We start from the raw sequence: 23261 nt of genomic DNA, 5'->3' as shown, positions 1-23261 counted from the left end.
ACTATCCTTACCTGCTTGTTACCCCGATCTTTGGCTATCTCATAACTATCCTTGCCTGCTTGTTTCCCCGACCTTTGGCTGTCTCCTGACTATGCTCTGTTGTCGCAGTCTGCTGCTTCCTCTCTACCTCCCTGTAGTCTACCGTGAGTGTGAGCTGGGAGGCCCTAGGGGTTGCGACCTGGAGCCAGACTGCAGCTAAATCCATCCCCACCACTAGGGGCTTCTGATGAACACCCGCTGGCTCTTAGACTCCGTGCCCTGGGAAATCTCATGGTTTAGCTCCCATTGTCATCCGTGTAGGTACTACAGAGTGAAGAAAAAAGAATTGGGCTAGGTGCATAAATATTAAATGAGAAAAAAAAATGTATAATATAATAACCGTGAAGGGAGTCCTGCTGCTGTAAGACGCTGTTCCTCTTCTGTGACGAGAGCGGATATGACGCGTCTTCTCCGTAGGAAAGCTTTCCTACGGAGAAGACGCGTCATATCCACTCTCGTCACAGAAGAGGAACAGCGCCCTACAGAGGATTTTTCGGAGATTACAGCCACAGCTTCTTCATCGGAGATCTAGCTTCTATGGTTCACCTTTGCCAGACTTCTTTGGAAGCCACATAGGAAGTGCCCCTGGGACTATATTCTCCAAACTGGCGCCCTGTTGTTGCTGATTATCCGTCCATGAAAGAGGGTGGGAGGACATCACACAGAGCTTCCAGCGGGACATCTCCAGAGATCCATACATCTCTACTAAGCCTGTTTTGACCCCCCTGAATAAGGGTGGTCACAGGCTTTCCGGTAAGCCTCCATTACTTTATCACCAGGTGGTGGGCAGCACTAGCGGCGGAATATTGATCCAGAACTCCTGCATTGAACACCTTAATTTTTGGACTTTATTTCTCACCTCCACTTTTACTATATGAACTGCTTTTTATTATATTTGTTTTCACCATATCTTGTAAATTATTTATGAGCACTTAATTGATTGATCATATATCGGCATTTTTTTACTGTCATTCACAGCTGTTGGTCACTTTGTACTTTTGACATAACACATTTTACACCTGTGATAATTTTCCAGCTCTTCACTCTTCTTTGTACAGGTACTGCAGAGTACCTGCTCCTGTATATCCTAGTGCTCCATCCGCAGCAGTCAGCCGTAGGGTCCACTACCTTGCGTTGCACTCCAGACTCCAACAGGGTGCATCTGTCATCTGGATTCAGGTGACCTAACAGCAGCACATCAGAGTGCCTATCTGCAGCCCATGCTTCATAGAATATACGTTGGGGTGTTTGCTTTCCAAAATGGGGTCATTTTGTGGGGTACACTGTCCTGGTGCTCAAGGACCTTCAAAATTGTGATGGGTAGGAATGAAATGAGATGTGTAATTTATGCTCCTAGAAGGCCTGAAGGTACTACTTCAATGTTGTGCCTCTGTATGTGGCCAGGCTGTGTAAAAGTTTCACACATGTGGTATGGCCATACTCGAGAAGAGTAGCAGAATGTATTTTGGGGCGTAATTTTTGCTATATACTTGCTATGTGTTAGAAATATCTTTTAAATTGACAACTTTGTGTAAAAAAAAAAAATGCGTATTCATTTTTTTGTTTTACACATTTTCCAAAAACTTCTGGAAAAAAATGAACCATTCAAAAGACTCATCATGCCTCATAGATTATATGTTGGGGTGTTTGCTTTCCAAAATGGGGTCATTTTGTGGGCAATTCCATTGTCCTGGTGCTCCAGGGCCTTCAAAAGTGTAATAGGTGGTTGAGAAATGAGATGTGTCATTCTGTACACATCTGTATGTGGTCAGGCTGTGTAAAAGACTCACAAATGTGGTATCGCCATACTCGGGAAGAGTAGCAGAACGTATTCTGGGGTGTAATTTATTGTATGCATATGCTCTGTGAAAGAAATAACCTGATAATATGACAATTTTGTAAAAAAAACAAAAAAAAAAACTTCATATTGCAAAGAATTGTGGGAAAAAATTACAACTTAAAAAAACTCACCATGCTACTTACTTAATACCTTGGACTGTCTACTTTCTAAAAAGGGGTCATTTGGGGGGTATTTGTACATTCCTGACTTGTTATGCTGCGTACACACGAGCAGACTTTACGGCAGACTTTGTCCTGCAGACTTTTCGACAGACTTTACGACGGACTTTCTGAATGAACGGACTTGCCTACACACGATCATCCAAAGTCCGACGGATTCGTACGTGATGACGTACGACCGGACTAAAACAAGGAAGTTCATAGCCAGTAGCCAATAGCTGCCCTAGCGCCGGTTTTTGTTCGTCGGACTAGCATACAGACGAGCGGACTTTTCGACCGGACTCGAGTCCGTCTAAAAGATTTGAAACATGTTTCATTTCTAGGTCCGTCGAACTTTTGGGGAAAAAAAAGTCAGCTGGAGCCCACACACGATCAAATTGTCTGACGGACTCTGGTCCGCCGAACCAAGTATGCCGTAAAGTCCGGTCGTGTGTACGCAGCATTAGTGTCTCAAGAAATGAGATACACCTGATGTACTGAAGGCCTGAAAAGATGTGATCAATTTTCAGTGATTGGCACCATAGTTTGTAGACACTCTAACTTTCACGAAGACCAAATAATATACACTGATTTGGGTTATTTTTACCAAAGCTATGTAGCAGTATAAATTATGGCCAAAATGTATGGAGAAAAATTACTAATTTGCAAAATTTTATAACAGAAACAAAGAAAAAGGCATTTTTTTCACAAAATTTACGGTCTTTTTTTATTTATAAAAAACCCACTAGTGATTAACCACTTAACAACCGGCCCATAGCCAAATGAAGGCTACAGGGCAGTTGCTTAACTCTGGGAGGGCATACAGTGACGTCCTCCCCTGGGGCGCGCACCCGAGAACATCCGTGAGCGCATCACGGATACTGGTAAATGGCCGCTAATCGCGGTCGTTTACCATGTGATCGCTCCGTCAAATGACGGAGCGATCACATGTAAACACAGATGACGCCGGTTCCACTCCTCCCCTCTCTGTACCGATCGGTACACTGTGAGCGGAGGGGGGGAGGGATCGGATGGCAGCAGCGCTGTGAGCTGCATCTGTAGTGCCCACAGAGCTGCTCAGTGACAACTGCCATCCATCCATTCATGCTCAGCCATCCCTCAATGCTCTGCAATACCCTGCACTACTCTGCAATACCCCACAATACTGTGCAATACCCCGCAATACTGTGCAATACTCTGCAATACCCCGCAATACTCTGCAATACCCTGCAATACTCTGAAATACCCCGCAATACCCCGCAATACTCTGCAATACCCCCCAATACTCTGCAATACTCTGCAATACCCCGCAATACTCTGCAATACCCCGCAATACTCTGCAATACCCCCCAATACTCTGCAATACTCTGCAATACCCTGCAATACTCTGCAATACCCCGCAATACTCTGCAATACCCCGCAATACTCTGCAATACCCCGCAATACTCTGCAATACCCAACAATACTTTGCCATACCCCACAATACCCTGCCATACCCAGCCATACTCTGCAATACTTGGTGATACCCAGCCATACTCTGCCATACCCAGCCATGCTCAGCCATACTCTGCAATACCCCGCCATACTCTGCAATACCCCGCCATACTCTGCAATACCCTGCCATACTCTGCAATACCCTGCCATACTCTGCAATACCCCGCCATACTCTGCAATACCCTGCAATACTCTGCAATACTCTGCAATAACCCGCAATACTCTGCAATACCCCGCAATACTCTGCAATACCCCGCAATACTCTGCAATACCCCCCAATACTCTGCAATACTCTGCAATACCCTGCAATACTCTGCAATACCCTGCAATACTCTGCAATACCCCGCAATACTCTGCAATACCCCGCAATACTCTGCAATACCCAACAATACTTTGCCATACCCCACAATACCCTGCCATACCCAGCCATACTCTGCAATACTTGGTGATACCCAGCCATACTCTGCCATACCCAGCCATGCTCAGCAATACCCTGCCATACTCTGCAATACCCTGCCATACTCTGCAATACCCCGCCATACTCTGCAATACCCTGCCATACTCTGCAATACTCTGCAATAACCCGCAATACCCTGCAATACTCTGCAATACCCCGCAATACTCTGCAATACCCCGCAATACTCTGCAATACCCCGCAATACTCCGCAATACTCTGCCATACCCCGCAATACTCTGCCATACCCAACCATACCCAGCCATACTCTGCAATACTTGGTGATACTCTGCCATACCCAGCCATGCTCAGGCATACTCTGCAATACCCAGCAAAACTCTGCAATACCCCGCAATACTCTGCAATACCCCGCAATACTCTGCCATACCCCGCAATACTCTGCCATACCCCGCAATACTCTGCCATACCCCGCAATACTCTGCCATACCCCGCAATACTCTGCCATACCCCGCAATACTCTGCCATACCCCGCAATACTCTGCCATACCCCGCAATACTCTGCCATACCCCGCAATACTCTGCCATACCCCGCAATACTCTGCCATACCCCGCAATACTTTGCGATACCCTGCCATACACAGCCATACCCAGCCATACTCTGCCATACCCAGCCATGTTCAGACATACTCGGCAATACCCTGCCATACTCTGCAATACCCCCCAAAACTCTGCAATACTCTGCCATACCCTGCAATACTCTGCCATACCCAGCCATACTCTGCAATACCCAGCCATACTCTGCAATACTCGGTGATACCCAGCCATATTCAGCCATATTCAGCCATACCCTGCCATACCCTGCCATACCCTGCCATACTCAGCCATACTCAGCCATACCCTGCCATACCCTGACATACTCAGCTATACCCAGCCATACTTAGCCATACCCAGCCATGCTCAACCATACTCGGCTGTACTCGGCCTCTCTATGTGGCCAGGCTGTGGAAGTCTAACACATGTGGTATCGCCGTACTCAGGAGGAGTAGGAGAATCTATTTTGGGGTGTCATTTTTGGTATTTACAAGCATGCTATGTGTTAGAAATATTGTATAAATGGAAAACCTTGTGTTAAAAAAAAAAAAAAGCATTTTAACCACTTCCCGCCCGCCGTCATATGACGTCCTTGACTTTGTGCGGGGATATCTGAATGATGTCTGCAGCTACAGGCATCATTCAGATATCAGCTTTTTAACCACTTGCCGACCGCCTAACGCATATATACGGCGGCAGAATGGCACGGGCAGGCAGAATCACGTACCTGTACGTGATCTGCCTCCTGCGGGTGGGGGGTCCGATCGGACCCCCCCCCGGTGCCATAGGCGGTCGGCTCTCGTTCGCGGGCGATGAGAGGTGAGGGGGAGGCCATCCATTGTTGGCCGCCCCCTCCCGATCGCTCCCGGCGAATGAAAACGCTTCCTTTCCCTCTGTAATGTAAACAGAGGGAAAGGAAGTGGTGTCATCCCTCCTCGAGCCGGTCTTTTCGTCCCGGCGCAGAGGAGAGAAGACATCCAAGTAAGTGCACCAACACTACACTTACAGTAGAACACGCAGGCACACTTTTCACCCCCCGATCACCCCCCAATCACCCCCCTGTACCCCTTGTCACTCTGACACCAATAGCAGTTTTTTTTTTTTTTTTGCATTGGTGTCAGTTTGTGTCAGTTACAAGTGTTAGGGCAGTTAGGTTAGCCCCCTTTAGGTCTAGGGTACCCCCCTTTAGGTCCAGGGTACCCCCCTAACCCCCCCCTAATAAAAGTTAAACCCTTGATTACCCCCCGTCGCCAGTGTCGCCAAGCGATCGTTTTTCTGATCGCTGCATTAGTGACACAGGTGACGCTAGTTAGGGAGGTAAGTATATAGGTTCGCTGTCAGTGTTTTATAGCGACAGGGACCCCCATATACTACCTGCTAAAGGTTTTAACCCCTTGATTGCCCCCTAGTTAACCCTTTCACCAGCGATCACCGTATAAGTGTTACGGGTGACGCTGGTTAGCTAGTTTGTTTTTTGTAGTTTATTATAGTTTATTATAGTTTATTATAGTTTTAGGGCACCCGCCATTTATTACCTTATAAAGGTTTAACCCCTAATTGCCTGGCGGTGATATAAGTTACGTTTTTAGGATCTGATGAGGTCTGCGTCGCCCCAGGCAGCGTCAGGTTAGCGCCAGTACCGCTAAAACCCACGCACGCAGCATACACCTCCCTTAGTGCTATAGTATCTGAACGGATCGATATCTGATCCGATCAGATCTATACTCCCCAGCAGTTTAGGGTTCCCTGAAACACAGTGTTAGCGGGATCAGCCCAGATACCTGCTAGCACCTGCGTTTTGCCCCTCGGCCCAGCCCAGCCCACCCAAGTGCAGTATCGATCGATAACTGACACTTACAAAACACTAAGCACACATAACTGCAGCGTTCGCAGAGTCAGGCCTGATCCCTGCGATCGCTAACAGTTTTTTGGTAGCGTTTTGAATCAGTCGCTAACAGTCAGGAGCTTTTTTGCCTGTGAGTCTCACTAGTGTACCCCTAAATTTAGAGGCCAAAATGGCCAATCGAAGGTACACTAGTGAAGAGGCCTACACGTTTCTGAGTATGACAGATAGTGAAGAGGAAGTCACTCATCTGTCAAGTTCAGGCTCAGAATACGAACCTGTAGCGGACAGCGGCTCCATGACAGATAGCTCTGACGACGGAGTTGTGGTCCCTGCTAGGGTCAGGCGTACCAGACCCCGAACTTCTTCTGTCCTTGAAGTGCAAGAACCGCAGGGCTCTCGTATGGAGCAGAGAAGTACTAGTGCCGCTACTCCTTCTGGTGAACTGGCAAGCACCAGCGGCCTAGTACACCCTGGTCGTACATCCAGCACTGCAGTATCACGTGGTGACGTGGCGAGTCCCATAAGTGCAGTTCAAGCTGGCGAGGTGGCAAGCACAAGTAGCGTCCCGCTGCCACCAAGAAGACGAACACAGGCCCGTCGTGCCCATAGTGCCCTTCCTGCTGCATTCGCCCAATCCGAATTGGGAACCCACCACTTCTGCAGCACCCGTACTTCCCCCTTTCACTGGCCAACCCGGAATTCAGGTGGAAACAGTTGACTTTACGCCACTGGATTTTTATTCGCTGTTTTTCACCGAAGATCTCTATAGATCTATTGTGGACCAAAGCAATTTGTACGCTGGTCAACACATCGCCACTATTCCCCAGTCCTCCCTTGCCAGAGATTGGAGACCAATTACGGTCTCCGAATTTAAGATCTTTCTGGGCCTTTCCCTCCTCATGGGCATAACCAAAAAGAGTGAGTTGCGGTCATATTGGTCCACTGACCCAATTCACCATATGCCCGTGTTCTCTGCCTCCATGACCAGGGCACGATACGAGCAGATTTTGCGGTTCATGCACTTCAACGACAATGAACTCTGTCGTCCTCGTGGAGACCCTGCATACGATCGGCTCTACAAAATTCGGCCCCTCGTAAACCACTTCAACCAACGTTTTGCAGACTTGTTTACCCCCCATCAAGTTGTCTGCGTTGATGAGTCCCTGATTAAGTTTTCTGGCCGCTTGTCCTTCAAACAGTACCTTCCCAGCAAGCGTGCCAGATACGGGGTCAAGATGTATAAGCTCTGTGACAGGGCCACAGGCTATACATGTAGATTTATGGTTTACGAGGGCAAAGATAGTCACGTAGAGCCGATAAACTGCCCTGACTACATAGGAAGCGCTGGCAAGATAGTGTGGGACTTGGTGTCACCCTTATTCGGAAAGGGGTACCACTTGTACGTGGACAATTATTATACGAGCGTGCCACTTTTTAGTCACTTGTTTGATCATCAGATTGGAGCATGTGGCACCGTGCGACCTAATCGCCGGGGCTTTCCCCAGCGGCTTGTAGAGTCCCGTCTTAGGCTGGGGGAGAGAGCCTGCTTGCAGTATAATAATTTGCTCGCTATGAAGTGGAGGGACAATAAGAATGTTTTCGTTCTTACCTCCCTTCATGCAGACACGACGACCCAAATTACTACGGCGACTGGTGTTGTGGAGAAACCCCTCTGTGTCCACGAATACAACCTTAATATGGGAGGGGTGGACCTCAACGACCAGTTGTTGGCGCCGTACCTAGTTGCCCGTAAGGCCAGACGCTGGTACAAAAAAGTGTCTGTTTATTTATTTCAATTGGCTTTGCTGAATGCTCATGTGCTATACAGAGCTTCAGGACGGACTGGATCCTTCCTTAAATTCCAGGAAGAGATCGTCAGAGCCCTTCTGTTTCCAGATGGTGCTCCACCTCAACTTCCCAATCCAAATGCAGTAAGCCGGCTGCATGGGAGGCATTTTCCTTATGTCCTCCAGAGTACCCCTACCCAACGAGCCCCCCAAAAAAGATGTCGTGTCTGCAGCAAGCGCGGATTTAGGCGTGACACCCGGTATTGTTGTCCCTCCTGTCCTGACAATCCTGGTCTATGCATTGGTGAATGTTTTGAACGCTACCATACACTAGTGGAGTATTAGCGTAGGGTTCAGCACGGCACAGACTAGGCACACTAACACAGGGTCTCCCAAGATGCCATCGCATTTTGAGAGACCCAAACCTGGTACAGTTACAGTTAAAAGTTAAAGTTACTAAAAAAAGTGTTAAAAAAAAATAAAAAAATACAAAAAAAATAAAAATACAAAAAAAATATAAAATAAAAAAACCAAAAATAGTTGTCGTTTTATTGTTCTCTCTCTCTATTCTCTCTCTATTGTTCTGCATTCTATACTGCAATGTTTTATTGTTATGTTTTTATCATGTTTGCTTTATAGGTATGCAATTTTTTTATACTTTGTTTTTTTATTGTTAACCACTTTTTTGTTTTCAGGTACGCCATTCAGCTGCAGAGCGGATTTATTTATCTTGACAGCAACAGCGTTTGCTCCCACGATATATAAAGCCGTGACTCCAGCGCTGTCGGAGGTGATTTCACCACCACAGTTACATACTTCAGCATATATGCCGAAGCGTGGGGGCAGCAGTGGGTAGAGGAGCAATTTGCTCCTGCCTTTTGCGGGAGGATGCCCCTATGCTTCGGCATATATATATTTTAGGTAGGCACAGGTTGCGTTAAATGTTTTATTTTTTACTATGTTTTTTTTTGTATTTGCTTTGCAGGTATGGTAAGTATTACTGATATACTGTAATGTTACTTTGTTTTTTTGTTAACCATCATTTGCTTAGCAGGTACGCCATTCAGTTGCAGCGCGGATTTATTTATCTTGACAGCAACAGCGCTTGCTCCCACGATATATAAAGCCGTGACTCCAGCGCTGTCGGAGGTGATTTCACCACCACAGTTACATACTTCAGCATATATGCCGAAGCGTGGGGGCAGCAGTGGGTGGAGGAGCAATTTGCTCCTGCCTTTTGCGGGAGGATGCCCCCATGCTTCGGCATATATAAATGGTGCATGTATGCCCATCATTAGAAGTGGGTGGATGAAGGGAGGTATTCTAATGGTGGGCATACCCACCGATCAATATCTTTTTTTCGTTCAGCCCACAGGCTGCATGAAAAAAAAGTTTACAATACAAGGACCAGCAACGTACTGGTATGTTGCTGGACTTTGAGTGGTTATACCAGAATGATGCCTGCAGGTTTAGGTATCATCTTGGTATCATTATTTTCAGCCAGCGGTCGGCTTTCATGTAAAAGCAATCCTAGCGGCTAATTAGCCTCTAGACTGCTTTTACAAGCAGTGGGAGGGATTCCTCCCCCCCCCCCACCGTCTTCCATGTTTTTCTCTGGCTCTCCTGGCCCAACAGGGAACCTGAGAATGCAGCCGGTGATTCGGCCAGCTGACCATAGAGCTGATCAGAGACCAGAATGGCTCCAATCATCTCTATGGCCTAAGAAACCGGAAGCTACGAGCATTTCATGACTTAGATTTCGCCGGATGTAAACAGCGCCATTGGGAAATTGGGAAAGCATTTTATCACACCGATCTTGTTGTGGTCAGATGCTTTGAGGGCAGAGGAGAGATCTAGGGTCTAATAGACCCCAATTTTTTCAAAAAAGAGTACCTGTCACTACCTATTGCTATCATAGGGGATATTTACATTCCCTGAGATAACAATAAAAATGATAAAAAAAAAAATAAAAATGAAAGGAACAGTTTAAAAATAAGAAAAAAAATTAAAAAATTAATAAAGAAAAAAAAAAAAAAAAAAAAAAAAAAAAAGCACCCCTGTCCCCCCCTGCTCTCGCGCACAGGCGAACGCAAGCGTCGGTCTGGCGTCAAATGTAAACAGCAATTGCCCCATGCATGTGAGGTATCACCGCGAAGGTCAGATCGAGGGCAGTCATTTTAGCAGTAGACCTCCTCTGTAAATCTAAAGTGGTAACCTGTAAAGGCTTTTAAAGGCTTTTAAAAATGTATTTAGTTTGTCGCCACTGCACGTTTGTGCGCAATTTTAAAGCATGTCATGTTTGGTATCCATGTACTCGGCCTAAGATCATCTTTTTTATTTTATCAAACATTTGGGCAATATAGTGTGTTTTAGTGCATTAAAATTTAAAAAAGTGTGTTTTTTCCCCAAAAAATGCGTTTGAAAAATCGCTGCGCAAATACTGTGTGAATAAAAAAAATGAAACACCCACCATTTTAATCTGTAGGGCATTTGCTTTAAAAAAATATATAATGTTTGGGGGTTCAAAGTAATTTTCTTGCAAAAAAAAATAATTTTTTCATGTAAACAAAAAGTGTCAGAAAGGGCTTTGTCTTCAAGTGGTTAGAAGAGTGGGTGATGTGTGACATAAGCTTCTAAATGTTGTGCATAAAATGCCAGGACAGTTCAAAACCCCCCCAAATGACCCCATTTTGGAAAGTAGACACCCCAAGCTATTTGCTGAGAGGCATGTCGAGTCCATGGAATATTTTATATTGTGACACAAGTTGCGGGAAAAAGACAATTTTTTTTTTTTTTTTTTTTTTGCACAAAGTTGTCACTAAATGATATATTGCTCAAACATGCCATGGGAATATGTGAAATTACACCCCAAAATGCATTCTGTTGCTTCTCCTGAGTACGGGGATACCACATGTGTGAGACTTTTTGGGAGCCTAGCCGCGTACGGGACCCCGAAAACCAAGCACCGCCTTCAGGCTTTCTAAGGGCGTAAATTTTTGATTTCACTCTTCACTGCCTATCACAGTTTCGGAGGCCATGGAATGCCCAGATGGCACAAACCCCCCCCAAATGACCCCATTTTGGAAAATAGACACCCAAAGCTATTTGCTGAGAGGTATAGTGAGTATTTTGCAGACCTCACTTTTTGTCACAAACTTTTGAAATTTGAAAAAAGAAAAAAAAAATATGTTTTTCTTGTCTTTCTTCATTTTCAAAAACAAATGAGAGCTGCAAAATACTCACCATGCCTCTCAGCAAATAGCTTGGGGTGTCTACTTTCCAAAATGGGGTCATTTTGGGGGGTTTTGTGCTATCTTGGCATTTTATGGCCTTCAAAACTGTGATGGGTAGTGAGGAGTGAAATAAAAAATTAACGCTCTTAGAAATCCTGAAGGCGGTGATTGGATTTTGGGGCCCCGTATGAAGCTAGGCACCCAAAAAGTGCCACTCATGTGGTATCCCCGTACTCAGGAGAAGCAGCAGAATGTATTTTGGGGTGTAATTCCACATATGCCCATGGCATGTTTGAGCAATATATCATTTAGTGACAACTTTGTGCAAAAAAAAAAAAAAAAAATTGTCACTTTCCCGCAACTTGTGTCAAAAAATACAATATTCCATGGACTCAACATACCTCTCAGCAAATAGCTTGGGGTGTCTACTTTCCAAAATGGGGTCATTTGGGGGGGTTTTGTGCCATCTGGGCATTTTATGGCCTTCAAAAATGTGATAGGTAGTGAGGAGTGAAATCACAACTTTACGCCCTTAGAAATCCTGAAGGCGGTGCTGGGTTTTCGGGGCCCCGTACACGGCTAGGCTCCCAAAAAGTCCCACACATGTGGTATCCCCGTACTCAGGAGAATCAGCAGAATGTATTTTGGGGTGCAATTCCACATATGCCCATGGCCTGTGTGAGCAATATATCATTTAGTGACAACTTTGTGCAAAAAAAAAAAAAATTGTCACTTTCCTGCAACTTGTGTCAAAAAATAAAATATTCCATGGACTCAACATGCCTCTCAGCAAATAGCTTGGGGTGTCTACTTTCCAAAATGGGGTCATTTGGGGGGGTTTTGTGCCATCTTGGCATTTTATGGCCTTCAAAATTGTGATAGGTAGTGAGGAGTGAAATCAAAAATTTATGCCCTTAGAAATCCTGAAGGCGGTGCTTGGTTTTCGGTATCCCCGTACTCAGGAGAAGCAGCAGAATGTATTTTGGGTTGTAATTCCACATATGCCCATGGCATGTTTGAGCAATATATCATTTTGTGACAACTTTGTGCAAAAAAAAAAAAAAAAAAATTGTCACTTTCCCGCAACTTGTGTCAAAATATAAAATATTCCATGGACTCAACATGCCTCTCAGCAAATAGCTTGGGGTGTCTACTTTCCAAAATGGGGTCATTTGGGGGGGGTTTGTGCCACCTTGGCATTTTATGGCCTTCAAAACTGTGATAGGTAGTGAGGAGTGAAATCAAAAATTTATGCCCTTTGAAATCCTGAAGGCGGTGCTTGGTTTTCGGGGGCCCCGTACGCGGCTAGGCTCCCAAAAAGTCCCACACATGTGGTATCTCCGTACTCAGGAGAAGCAGCTACATGTATTTTGGGGTGCAATTCCACATATGCGCATGGCCTGTGTGAGCAATATATCATTTAGTGACAACTTTTTGTAATTTTTTTTTTTTTTTGTCATTATTCAATCACTTGGGACAAAAAAAAAAAAATATTCAATGGGTTCAACATGCCTCTCAGCAATTTCCTTGGGGTGTCTACTTTCCAAAATGGGGTCATTTGGGGGGGTTTTGTACTGCCCTGCCATTTTAGCACCTCATGAAATGACATAGGCAGTCATAAAATAAAAGCTGTGTAAATTCCAGAAAATGTACCCTAGTTTGTAGACGCTATAACTTTTGCGCAAACCAATAAATATACGCTTATTGACATTTTTTTTTACCAAAGACATGTGGCCGAATACATTTTGGCCTAAATGTATGACTAAAATTGAGTTTATTGGATTTTTTTTATAACAAAAAGTAGAAAATATCATTTTTTTTCAAAATTTTCGGTCTTTTTCCGTTTATAGCGCAAAAAATAAAAACGGCAGAGGTGATCAAATACCATCAAAAGAAAGCTCTATTTGTGGGAAGAAAAGGACGCAAATTTCGTTTGGGTACAGCATTGCATGACCGCGCAATTAGCAGTTAAAGCGACGCAGTGCCGAATTGTAAAAAGTGCTCTGGTCAGGAAGGGGGTAAAACCTTCCGGGGCTGAAGTGGTTAAGCCGGCGATTCCCTACACCATAAGAATGATCATAGCGGCTGTTCCACTGCTTGATCGTTCTTACGGGAGGCGAGAGGGGGCGTCCCCCCTCCTGCCGCCCTCCGGTGCTTCTACCGACTCACCGCTACGATTGAAGCCAGGACCCTTTTTTTTTTTTTTTTTTCAGGCTTCCCAGCCTAGAGGTGAGATGTGGGGAGTTATCTCACTGTCATGCCATATTCCTATTACAAGGGATGTTTACATTCCTTGTAATAGGAATAAAAGTGATCAAAAATTTTTTTTGTTGGAAAAAAGCTTCAAACTAAAATAAAGTAAAATGAACAATAAAAAAAAAACGCATACGTAAGTCCCGCCCACATATGAAAACGGTGTTCAAACCACACATGTGAGGTATTGCTGCAATTCGTATAGCGAGAGCAATTATTTTGGCCCTAGACCTCCTCTGTTACTCAAAACATGTAACCAGTAAAAATTTTTAAAGCGTCGCCTATGGGGATTTTTAAGTAGCGAAGTTTGGCGCCATTCTACAAGCGTGTGCAATTTTGAAAGGTGACATGTTGGGTATCTATTTACTCGGCGTAACTTCATCTTTTACATTATGCAAAAACATTGGGCTAACTTTACTCTTTTGGTTTTTTTTAAAGCACAAAACTTTTTTTTTCCAAAAAAAATGCGTTCGAAAAATTGCTGCGCAAATACCGTGCGAGATAAAAAGTTGCAATGACCGCCATTGTATTCTCTAGGGTCTTTGATAAAAAAACATATATAATGCTTTGGGGTTCTATGTAATTTTCTACCAAATAAATGATGATTTTTACATGTAGGAGAGAAATGTCAGAATTGGCCTGGGTGCGCCAGAACGCCTGAAGGTGCTCCCTGCATGTTGGGTCTCTGTATGTGGCCACGCTGTGTAAAAGTCTCACACATGTGGTATCGCCATACTCGGGAGTAATAGCAGAATGTGTTTTGGGGTGTAATTTGTGGTATGCATATGCTGTGTGTGAGAAATAACCTGCTAATATGACAATTTTGTGAAAAAAAAAAGAAAAAATAAACTCGATTTTGCAAAGAATTGTGGGAAAAAATGACAACTTCAAAAAACTCACCATGCATCTTTCTAAATACCTTGGAATGTCTACTTTCCAAAAAGGGGTAATTTGGGGGGTATTTGTACTTTTCTGGCATGTTAGGGTCTCAAGAAATTAGATAGGCCGTCAGTAATTCAGGTGTGATCAATTTTCAGATATTGGCACCATAGCTTTTGGACTCTATAACTTTCACAAAGACCAAATAATATCCACCGATTTGGATTATTTTTACTAAAGATGTGTAGCGGTATAAATTTTGGCCAAAATATATGAAGAAAAATTACTAATTTGCAAAATTTTATAACAGAAACGAAGAAAAATGCATTTTTTTTACAGATTTCTTGGTCTTTTTTCTTTTATAGCACAAAAAATAAAGAACCCAGCGGTGATTAAATACCACTAAAAGAAAGCTCTATTTGTGTAAAAAAAAAAAAAAGGACAAAATTTCATATAGATACAGTGTTGCATGACTGAGTAATTGTCATTCAAAGTGTGAGAGCGCTGAAAGCTGAAAATTGGTCTGGGCAGGAATGGGGTGTAAGTGCCCTGTATTGAGGTGGTTAAAGTGTTTGTTAACCCAAAAAAAAAAAAAAAATGATTTCCTGGTCCCTTAAAGCAGATTACACAGCACAGCGCTTGTGCTTTGTAATCTGCCCCCCTCTAAACTGTAAAAAAAAAAAACAGAATCTGCCACTTCCTGTATGGCCTCTCTAAACAGACCACGAAAATCAGGACTGCTCCGCCCTGATCACCGTGGTCAAAGTGCGTCCCTCCATCATATGCTGTACTCTCTGCTCTCGTCTCTCCCCCCTCACCCCCTCCTTCCTGCCTGTCATGTTGTGTCTGTGTGTCTCCGTCTCTGCCCCAGCCCCCCCAGCCCCCCCCCACCCCCGCCGCTATTAACAAAATCAAAAATTGTAAATGGACACTGCCAGCCCCTCTATGACATCCTAGCATACCACGCTGCATTATTCTTTTATAAATATGAGCACTGTAAATACCATTTTAGCGCTGTCTTCAGGCCGGTCACATGACTCTCGGCCAGGTTTCCAGGGCTACTGCAGGAGAGGCGTTATCTCCCTGGCTGACGTCAGAGGGAGATCACGGCCCCTCCTGCAGAAGACATCCATCGGACGTATACAAGTCATGTGACAAGCCTGAAGATAGTTGTAAATCGGTATTTACAAAGTTCGTTTTTATGAAAGACTACTGCATTGTACTCTGCCAGGCTCTAATAGAGGGTCTGGCAGTGTTTGTATTCTTAGGGTTAACAAACACTTTAAGTATTGTTGTTTGTCACCATTCTACGAGTGTGTGCAATTTTAAAACCTGACATGTTAGGGATCTGTTTGGTTTAAAAGCACAATCAGCCTATCGATCTTCTTTTTTTTTTTTTTCTTTTTTTAAGTGAAGCACTTTTGTACATTATTCACTTTTTTGGGGTAATTGTTGCTGTAGGATGTGAAAATATTGCTTACCTACAGCTGTGCTCAAAAGTTTGCATACCCCGGCAGAAATTTGCCAGCCAAGAAGGGGAAAGGACCCGATTGTCTCCGCCGCTAACGGCGGCTCCGATAAGCGGCGGAGACCACAGGAGCGCGGCTGGAGGGGCGTTCCCTCTCCTGTCACCGATAAAAGTGATCTTGCGGTGAGTCCGCCGCAGAGACCACTTTTATCTGAAAGAAGACCGCCCGCTGAAGAAGAGGATACTGGGGTTATGGCAGCTAGGTGCTGTCATAACAACGATACTCCTTTTCAAATTGCCGCCGTATAATGACGGCGGGCGGTCCGTAAGTGGTTAAAACGAACACTGGTCAAACTTTTTATTTTTTTAAATTTTTTACATAATTAGTTTTATTCATTGTTTAAAACAATATTAGCTTTGTTTGTCATTAAAAAGAACAGCATATGTATTATGTTAAAGCGTTTGTTACCCTAAAAAGAAAAATGGATCACATCCCTTTAAAGCATGTCATACAGCACAGTGCTTGTGCTGTGTAATTTGGCCCCCTCGTATCACCTGAAATACCTGGCTGATCCTGCCTAGTTCCACCCTCCCCTCTGTAAACCGACCACGGTATATCATGGCTGCTGAGCCCTGACACCGTGGTCAGTTTATGTGCCTCCGTCATTTGCTGTCCCCTGTCTGCTCTCATCTCTGCTCTTCCCCCTCCCATCCCTACCTGTCAGCTAGTGACAGTGACCGCACACCCCACCCCCCCCCCCCCCCCACTGCTGAAATATCTACATTTTAATACTATCCACTCTGTCTCCTAATCCTGTGTGCCCCTGTGTGTGTGAAAAAAATGCAGATTATACCTGATTTCAGAGCGCCACTCAGCGCTCATGTGACGGGCCAGCTCTCTTCTTCTGTCAGATGGGGAGAGGAGAGAGCCTGCCGGTCACGTGCGCGCAGAGTGGCTCTCTGAAATCAGGTATACTCGCCTTTTTTTTTTTATCACACACACGGGCACACAGGATTAGGAGGCAGAGCGAATAGTACAATGAGATCAGAGTGGCTTGACAACCACTTTAAATAATGCTACAGTTATCGGTGAATCAAAAAGCCTGTAGCGGAAATGTAAAAATTGCTCTGGTTCACCAGAGTGAGAGCAGAGCTAGTTAAAAATGGTGGATGTCTCATACAGTGATTCTTACTTATAACAGTCCTAATATTACCCTGGTAGGATGAATCACTTCCTATTGAAACTGCTGTGTTTACTGACAGATAAAGACACTTGAGGAAATGAACCAAAATGTCCTGGAATTCGGAACTGGATACTAAAAAGAAAGGGCAACTAAGTTAACCCTTTCAATCAGAAAAGTGGCCATTATCTTTTGTCTACAGTTTGTAGACAAAAACAGTTTTTGATGAAAATCAAAGCAGTGGATACAGTACAGCTTTGATTTTGAGCAATTAAACGCAGCTCTTTCTGCGGCAACCTCAGCTGCTTGTTATAATGTTGGTCGTTCTGTGGATTTACCAGGTTGCTGAGCACATATAGGGGGTTATTTACTAAAACTGGATCATGCAAAATCGGTTGCAGCTTTGCGTAGAAACCAATCAGCATCCAGGTTTTTTTGCCAAGGCGCAATTGAACAAGCTGAAGTTAGAAGCTGATTGGCTACCATGAATAGCTGCACCAGGCTCTGAGTGCTCCAGGTTTAAAGTGATTGTAAAGGTTAGGTTTTTTTCGACCTGCTCTGTGTAAGGGTTTTGCACAGAGCGGCCCCGCTCCTCTTTTTCTTGGGTCCCTCCAGCGGTGCTCCTGGCCCCTCCTCTTCACCAAGTGCCCCCACCGAGAGACGCTTTCCATGGGGGCACTCATGCGGGTGTGCCCCCGAGTCCCGCTGCTGCGTCCCTTGACACAGACAGCAGGACTTGGCCCCGCCCCTGGCTCTTACTGCTATCAATCTATCCAATGAGGACCAAAGACATCGGCTCTGGGGACAGCTACAGCACAGAAGATTTTTCACCTTAATGCATAGAATGTATTAAGGCGAAAAAACCCTTACAAATTCTTTAATGAAACTCCCCCATAGCTACTGTTAGTGCTACCTGCTCTTTATCTACTACTACACACACACTCTCATGTGTGTTTGTGTATACTGTATATATAATATAATATTTTTACGTTTTTTGCTAACATTAAATGTATTAAATGTTGAAAAATCTCATGAAATTGAGACACTTTTCCAAGGGTAGAAACAGCAATTGTTCCCAGCAAACATATTATCCTTCCAGAAATGAATGCATTTATTATAAATGAAAGCCTTATGGCTTTTGCAATTAAAGGCAAGGTTGTTAAATCTAAAGTCAGTCAGAGGTGATACATAGATGCGTTTACTGCTGCAATACTAGACGTGGCAATAACCTGTAGAACGTGTGTATGAACTAGAGCTAATGAGCGGATGAGGTCTCAAACCTTTAAAGTGACATATAACAGTAATGCACATACAGAAGAATTATACAGATTAGGACAGGTTTGTGTCCCATATAGTTAATACTTTAAAGGTGCAAACTATTTTTATTCATTGTGACACATAGTTACATAGTTAGTCTGGTTGAAAAACAAAACAAATCCATTTAGTTCAACCAAAAAAAAGGGGGGGAAAAAACATGCAACACAAAAGCTAAATTCATTAAAAGCAGACGTTTGTCCTTGGTCCCTGCCCTTCATGGGTGTGCATAGTATGGGTGTGGAGACTATTTCTTCAGATAGGTGTTTGGATACGTTCGATGCTTTACACCCACTTGATGTATACTACTTTCCCAGCACAATTGGAATATACAGTATCTCACAAAAGTGAATACACCCCTCACATTTTTGTAAATATTTTATTATATCTTTTCATGTGACAATACTGAAGAAATTACACTTTGCTACAATGTATAACAGTGTAAATTTGCCGTCCCCTCAAAATAACTCAACACACAGCCATTAATGTCTAAACCGCTGGCAACAAAAGTGAGTACACCCCTAAGTGAAAATGTTCAAATTGGGCACAATTAGCCATTTTTCCTCCCCGGTGTCATGTGACTTGTTAGTGTTGCAAGATCTCAGGTGTGAGCAGGTGTGTTAAATTTGGTGTTATCGCTCTCACTCTCATACTGGTCACTGGAAGTTCAACATGGCACCTCATGGCAAAGAAAAATTGTTGCTCTACATAAAGATGGCCTAAGTTATAAGAGGATTGCCAAGACCCTGAAACTGAGCTGCAGCACGGTGGCCAAGACCATACAGCGGTTTAACAGGACAGGTTCACTCAGAACAGGCCTCACCATGGTCGACCAAAGAAGTTGAGTGCACGTGCTCAGCGTCCTATCCAGAGGTTGTCTTTGGTAAATAGACCTACGAGTGCTGCCAGCATTGCTGCAGAGGTTGAAGGGGTGGGGGGTCAGCCTGTCAGTTCTCAGACCATACGCCACACACTGCATCAAATTGGTCTGCATGGCTGTCGTTCCAGAAGGAAGCCTCTTACAAAGATGATGCATAGGAAAGCCTGCAAACAGTTTGCTGAAGACAAGCAGACTAAGGACATGGATTACAGGAACCATGTCCTATGGTCTGATGAGACCAAGATAAACTTGTTTGGTTCAGATGGTGTCAAGCGTGTGTGGCGTCAACCAGATGAGGAGTACAAAGACAAGTGTGTCTTGCCTACAGTCAAGCAAAGTGGTGGGAGTGTCATGGTCTGGGTCTTCATGAGTGCTGCCGACACTGGGGAGCTACAGTTCATTGAGGGAACTATGAATGTCAACATGTACTATGACATACTGAAGCAGAACATGATCCCCTCCTTCCGGAGACTGGGCCGCAGGACAGTATTCTAACATGATAACGACCCCAAACACACCTCCAAGATGACCACTGCCTTAAAGAAGCTGAGGGTAAAGGTGATGGACTAGCCAAGCATGTCTCCAGACCTAAACCCTATTGAGCATCTGTAGGACATCATCAAATGGAAGGTAGAGGAGCGCAAGATCTCTAATGCCCCGTACACACGGTCGGACATTGATTGGACATTCCGACAACAAAATCCTAGGATTTTTTCTGACGGATGTTGGCTCAAACTTGTCTTGCATACACACGATCACACAAAGTTGTCGGAAAATACGATCATTCTGAACGCGGTGACGTAAAACACGTACGTCGGGACTATAAACGGGGCAGTAGCCAATAGCTTTCATCTCTTTATTTATTCTGAGCATGCGTGGCACTTTGTGCGTCGGATTTGTGTACACACGATCAGAAATTCCGACAACGGATATTGTTGTCGGAAAATTTTATAGCCTGCTCTCAAACTTTGTGTGTCGGAAAATCTGATGTAAAATGTGTGATGGAGCCTACACACGGTCGGGGTTTCCGACAACAAGGTCCTATCACACATTTTCCATGGGAAAATCCGACCGTGTGTACGGGGCATAACATCCACCAGCTCTGTGATGTCATCATGGAAGAGGACTCCAGTGGCAACCTGTGAAGCTCTGGTGAACTCCATGCCCAAGAGGGTTAAGGCAGTGCTGGAAAATGATGGTGGCCACAAAATATTGGCACTTTGGGCCCAATTTGGACATTTTCACCTAGGAGTGTGCTCACTTTTGTTGCCAGCAGTTTAGACATTAATGGCTGTGTGTTGAGTTATTTTTAGGGAGCAGCAAATTTACACTGTTATACAAGCTGTACACTCACTACTTTACATTGTAGAAAAGTGTCATTTCTTCAGTGTTGTCACATGAAAAGATAGAATAAAATATTCACTGTGTGTATATATGTAGATAGATAGGGATTCTACGATACCTATATGTACCTACAGTATATGTGGGGAAGAATGCTATATGCAGTACATAGTTGTACAATGGGGGGGAAGAATCATTTGATCCCCTAAAGATTTTGTAAGTTTGCCCACTTACAAAGAAACGAAGGGCCTATCATTTTTATCATAGGTGTATTTTAAATGATAGAGACAGAATATCAACCAAAAAAAAACAAATTATACAAATGCTATAAATTAAGTTGCAGTTCAGTGAGCAACCTCTGTGCTTGCCAACAAGGGTTTCTCCACCAAGTAAGTCCTGTTTTGCTTGGGGATCAAATACTTATTTTACTCACTGAACTGCAACTCAATTTATAACATTTGTTTTATGTGTTTCTTCTGGGCTTTTGGTTGATATTTTGTCTCTATCATTTTTTTGTGAATGGGCAAACTTACAAAATCTGCAAGGGATCAAATAATTAATTTCCCCCACTGTATAGAGGGGCACAGAACGGTTACTTTGGGGTATAACTGCAGCAGTACTATAAAGTTCTACTCTCCTGTGTCATAAAATGTTCTGCTTTTGTTTCATATAATAATCCACTCTTGGGCGATAAAAATGTTATGTTCCTGGATGATATAATGTTCTGCTCCAGGGGTGATATATTTTGCTCTGGGGTAATGTTTTTCTCCCCGGTGATATCATATTTTACTCCCATGTTTTTTAATGTTCTTCTGGGTAATATGTTCTTCTCCGGGTAATGTTTTTCTCCCCGGTGATCTCATATTTTACTCCCATGTTTTTTAATGTTCTTCTGGGTAATATGTTCTTCTCCGGGTAATGTTTTTCTCCCCGGTGATATCATATTTTACTCCCATGTTTTTTAATGTTCTTCTGGGTAATATGTTCTTCTCCGGGTAATGTTTTTCTCCCCGGTGATCTCATATTTTGCTCCAGAGTGATATGACATTCTGCAGCTGCTCCTGGGTGATCTAATATACCCGTTTTTGATACAGCCATAAAAACCACATCCCTAATTTGCAGTTTACGTACTGAAGGAAGGAAATTTCACAGGGATGGGCTATTACATCCTGTACCAGCACAAAAAAAAAAAAAATTGTAGTCTATACATGCCTTATCTAAGGAAATGACCACATAGACACAAGGTGTTCACAACACTGGGCTTTACTCAATGTTGTGTACGCATTTATGCATTTATTTTAGTAGCTCTTTCAATTGTCTCTTTTAATATTCCTTCCTTTTCCAGTGGCTGGAGGAAGAGGCAGGAGATCAGGATTACTTTGAAGTGGCCGGCCTGTGTTTTTACAGTTCCTTTCCCAAAATATACTGTTTTTTTTTTTTTTTTAAGGAACTAGCTCCCAGACTCAAACAGGCCATGAATAAGCTCATACAGCTAGTAGACTGGAAGATTGTAGCATAGTCACAAACTAGGAATCCATGATTTTCATGGAAGATATTCCCTTCTGTGATCTATGGTAATGTCTAACACTTCTTCACTACAATGGGAAATATGGAATACAAAATGAAACAGGCAATCTGGACAACTTTGGTAAGTGTCTGCTTGTTTTCTGATGTTTTCAAGAGGTATTAAACCTAAAAGCAAACATTTATTATTCCAGCTTACCAATTCTTAGATGTGGTGGCTGCATTCGTTTTCTTTCCTTTATTTTCACCAGGTGATCTGGGCAGTAAGTCTGTTGTTGTTTTTTTTTTTTAAAGAACAAGCTCAGTTACAGGAATGAAACCATTTACCACTGACAGGGGTGCTTACAATGATCTGCTTTTATTTATGTAATACCTAAGAGGAAAACACTGTTTGTTGTAGCTGCTTATAAAGTGTGAGTTGGAGTTTGGCCTGAATTTGTTAGTGTATGTAAATCTGCTAGTACATCTTACACTCCCCCTTCCTTTCCCCTAGACTGACAATACTGCTGTCCAAATGGGCCCCTGTGTTCCTTCATTCAGAGTGTAGGCACTTTAATAACCCATCCCCCAAGGAGGTTCACGGGAACAAAATGCGTAGTGGTGGAGCCGTGGTATTGACGCTATCATGCATGCCGAGTCGGCATGCTGGATTGTTATATGCAAATTCTAAATATTCTGAGTGCATTCCTTTAAAAATACAGAGTTGTTTTTACGGTAATGCACTGTGAATCCTTTTTCTCCCACGGTATTTTGGAGTTTACTGTGAGGACAAACGGGCATTAGACCTATCCATAACTGGCAGCAGTTAACCATTGAGGTACTGAAAGCGGCGCAGTTGGTGGTCTTTTTGCGGTGGTATAATCAGGTAACCTTGTGATTTAAAGAGCTTTAGACTTCTCTTTTTGGGGGTGTAACAGTCTGATAAGCGGATACAGTTTTGTGTTGGTGAGGGATCACAGGTATTATCACAAAGGATTGCTGGCACCTGTTGTTCACCTGTATAGGACTTTTTCACTTT

General features: G+C 43.7%; 1 protein-coding gene across 6 annotated transcripts in view; it reads left to right on the top strand.

The window, feature by feature from the left end:
• The window catches only part of HECW2 (HECT, C2 and WW domain containing E3 ubiquitin protein ligase 2), a 479776-nt gene that overhangs the window by 200952 nt on the left and 255563 nt on the right, over window positions 1-23261 (top strand). Inside the window, exon 1 of one of the 6 annotated variants that reach the window (XM_073633116.1) lies at window positions 22176-22367. The exons of the other annotated variants lie outside the window; for them this stretch is intronic. The gene's annotated coding sequence lies outside the window, so the exon portion shown is untranslated. Of the gene's footprint in view, window positions 1-22175; window positions 22368-23261 lie in introns of those variants that run through there. 6 annotated transcript variants of the gene reach the window in all.

Source organism: Aquarana catesbeiana, linkage group LG06 (assembly GCF_042186555.1).
Source record: "Aquarana catesbeiana isolate 2022-GZ linkage group LG06, ASM4218655v1, whole genome shotgun sequence".
Taxonomy (NCBI): domain Eukaryota; kingdom Metazoa; phylum Chordata; class Amphibia; order Anura; family Ranidae; genus Aquarana; species Aquarana catesbeiana.
The sequence above is the reverse complement of the archived record's forward strand: the minus strand, read 5'-3'. Positions and strand labels throughout refer to the sequence as shown.